The sequence below is a fragment of the Amblyomma americanum genome, chromosome 6, assembly GCF_052857255.1.
Source record: "Amblyomma americanum isolate KBUSLIRL-KWMA chromosome 6, ASM5285725v1, whole genome shotgun sequence".
Taxonomy (NCBI): domain Eukaryota; kingdom Metazoa; phylum Arthropoda; class Arachnida; order Ixodida; family Ixodidae; genus Amblyomma; species Amblyomma americanum.
In genome coordinates this window covers 120,709,014-120,712,163 of record NC_135502.1, presented here as the reverse complement: position 1 = coordinate 120,712,163, position 3,150 = coordinate 120,709,014, and the positions used below count along the sequence as shown (strand labels likewise).

The 3,150-nt window shown below is 51.0% G+C and overlaps 1 pseudogene; it reads left to right on the top strand.

Moving 5' to 3' along the window:
- Positions 1 to 716: 716 nt before the first annotated feature.
- Positions 717 to 866, top strand: LOC144095727 (U2 spliceosomal RNA; annotated as a pseudogene).
- The last annotated feature ends 2,284 nt before the right edge of the window (positions 867 to 3,150 follow it).

Below are 3,150 nucleotides of genomic sequence, written 5' to 3'. Positions count from 1 at the left end.
CCATACGTTATGCTTTTGCCCAAGTCTGACAAAACTTACAATACCCAAAAAAGTCGGGTCTATGTGTTTTAGAATCGCAAGGCTTTGAAACGACCCCGTTCTAGCCTTTTTGCGGTGCCGTTCCTCAGTTCCTCTCGGGATGCGAAAATAACCCGCCCCCATAAGCCCCCCTGCCATCTCCCTCTGGAGAAAGCTGGGACCAACTGCACAGCCAGCCAGACAAGGCCACTCAAACTGCACTGATTTCGTGGGCCCACGACGTCGTCCCCTCCTAGGGGCCATACAGGACCCGCCTGCCCTAATTCCTTACAGCTGTGGCAATAAGGTTGTCTCTCTCTCTCCTCAGTTCTATCCAGGCCCTTGGTGGACTCTAGGAACGTCTGGCTTCTGAGGCGCATATATGCTGTAATGTCCGCATTTGTGGTAAGCGACGCCCGGGCGGCTGTGTGAGCAGCCTCGTTTTTTTCTATTTCTGGTGTCCGGGCACTCATACCAATTGTTTTGTTCTCTGCATTGAGCTATGTTGCGCGATTGCTAAAATTTTGTGCTAAGCGGCACTATTCCCATTATATAATTTCGACAGTCGTGTTGAGCGTCTGATATTACGTGCGTTGTGTCGGAGTGAGTGGCTGCCAGCGCTATCGCCACTTCCTCGGCTAACGCGACTTCATAGTTTTCACCGATGAGTCCATCCACGCGCTTTCCCTCGTATATGTATATATCCGGATTGTCCGGACCCGTGGAGTACCTGTTACGGGTCCAAGTTGGACTTATTTTTGGAAATGTGGCGGAGAGTTTGAAGGATGCTTCACTCACGCCACCGGTTGGCCCGGTATTGCACTACATCCGGGATCGGCCTTGTCTTTAGCGCGTCTTTGCTATCCTGTCTTTCTATCCCCTCTTACAACTCTCCTTCTATCTGCACGTGGTAGCGATTGTGGCTCGGCTTGAGCCCGTGAGCAGGCCTGTGCACTTTCCTTTCTTTTTTCCTGGCAATAACAGACAGACAGACCCTCGTATATGACCGCGACGAAATAGATGCGAATGTCTGGACACCGTAGAGTATCTGTTACGGGTCCAATTGAACTTATTTTTGGAAATGTGGCGGAGAGTTTGAAGGATGCTTCACTCCCGCCATCGGTTGGCCCGGTATTGCACTACCTCTGGGATCGGCCTTGTCTTTAGCGCGTCTTTACTATCCTGTCTTTCTATCCCATCTTTCTACTCTCCTACTATTTGCACGTGGTAGCGATTGTGGCTCGGCTGGAGCCAGTGAGCAGGCCTGTGCACTTTCCTTTTCTTTCTTCCTGGCAACAACAGACAGACAGACATAACGCTCAATACTTCAACATCTTCCAGACGGTGGCGGTATCTTTTTTTTTCTCCGTCTCTGCTTCCTTCAGTCCTCCGCACTCACTGCGCGGCTGTGTCCGCTGCTTAGATTGGGAATAATAGTGTGCCGTTCCTCCAAAATTATTCTCACTTTCACGGCGCCTTTCCAAGTTACTGCATCTTTCCTCTATTCAGCAACAATTTTTTCTCATTTTTTTTTTGCGCAGCCTGCGGTCATGGCTGGGGCTGTTCGCCCACACCATTACAGGAATACCTGTGCGCTCTCTTTTTCCTACGGTTTCATTTCAATGTTGTCTCATTATTTCCTTCGTATTTCCTTCGTTTGGATATGCTCCTCAGAAACAAAGCCGTGCTATATCAGAAATGGCATGCCGAGAATGAGGCAAAGTGGGCGCCATTTCAGAGGTTTCAAATAGAAGGGCGAGTAAATTGAAGTATACTGCTTACTTAAGAGTGTGTTTGTTAAAGTGGCATTCTTCGCCCGAGTGTAGCGCCATCGGCACTAACGTAGGCTGTAAGTTCACACCTCTCAAGCATACGCGACTGCAAGTCGCGCATAAGTCGCAAACACGTATGTGCGCAATATGGCTTTTGGATACTAATACATGCTTTCGAAACGACCTAATGCCGATACGAAATGTGTGAAAGCACAGTTTGTGCATTCGAACACCACCGCCACTTATGTGAAAGCGCGATTGAGGTGTTTACTGGCCCGGGGAGCTTCTTATGCGCCGTAATTTTCTTAAAATCAGCGGCGTCTAAACCTTTCGCTTATTAATGCGAAACCATTACAGGCTATGTCGATGAAAAACAAAAATTTGGAGGACGCTTATGCTTCGTCTTTAAGGGTGAGCCGCGACAGCCTGTTGAGGCATTGAGATGGTGGTGGTGAAAAGCATTTATTAGGCTATATGTACAGAGAGTTGCTCGGGGAGAACCCCTAGTGGGCATCGCCCCTTACAATAGAAGGCGGAGTCCCTCATTCCGGGACCCCGTTGGTCCTGACCGCTGCGCAGGTCCGCCGAACCACGGCCTGTTGGGCCGATAGTTCCTTGCAGCCGAGCAGAGCCGCCTCCCAGTCCTCTCGGGTAGGGGAAGGGGTGATGGGGGGCAGAGAAGGATTTTGCCTGCATGCCCAAACCATGTGAAAGGTGTCTGCCACCTCCGCACAGAATGAGCAGCGGCCGTCAAAAGAAGAGTAAAAGTGCTTGAGAACCGCCAGGCTTAGCAGGGTGTTTGTAAGGAGCCTAAGAAGAGTTCGTTATCCAGCTTTACCCAGTCCCTTCATAGGAACCGTGTAGCGCTGGTGTTCGGCACGATAGTACTCTGTGATATCTTTAAAAGAAAGAAGAGGGATTTGATCCGGGTTAAGTTCCTGCCAAAGAACGCCTGGTGCCCGGTAAGTGAGTGCGCGGGCTGCCTCATGGGCGGCTTCGTTACCTGGCATGCCTTGGTGGCCGGGGACCCATATTATTGAGCGGTGATTTGGATCGCAGTCGCGAGTACTGTGATGAAGAATTTGGTGAGCAAGTGGAGTGATCCAACCGAACTCAAAGTTACGACAGGCTCCGCGAGAGTCTGTGAGTCTATGAGCCATAGTGGCGGTGCAGGGCATCCGCCCGCGCCTGGCGCCGGCCATTATGGTCCTCCTTGTTCTTCTTAGTCGGAAAGGGTCACACATAGAGGGCGTGTCTCCACAGTTCGGGCACTCGAACCCGTTCCATTGTATGATGGTCATGTTTGATGTGTAGCCGGTCCAAGAGGCGGCGACCGGACACGGTCTGAGCGAGACGCGTG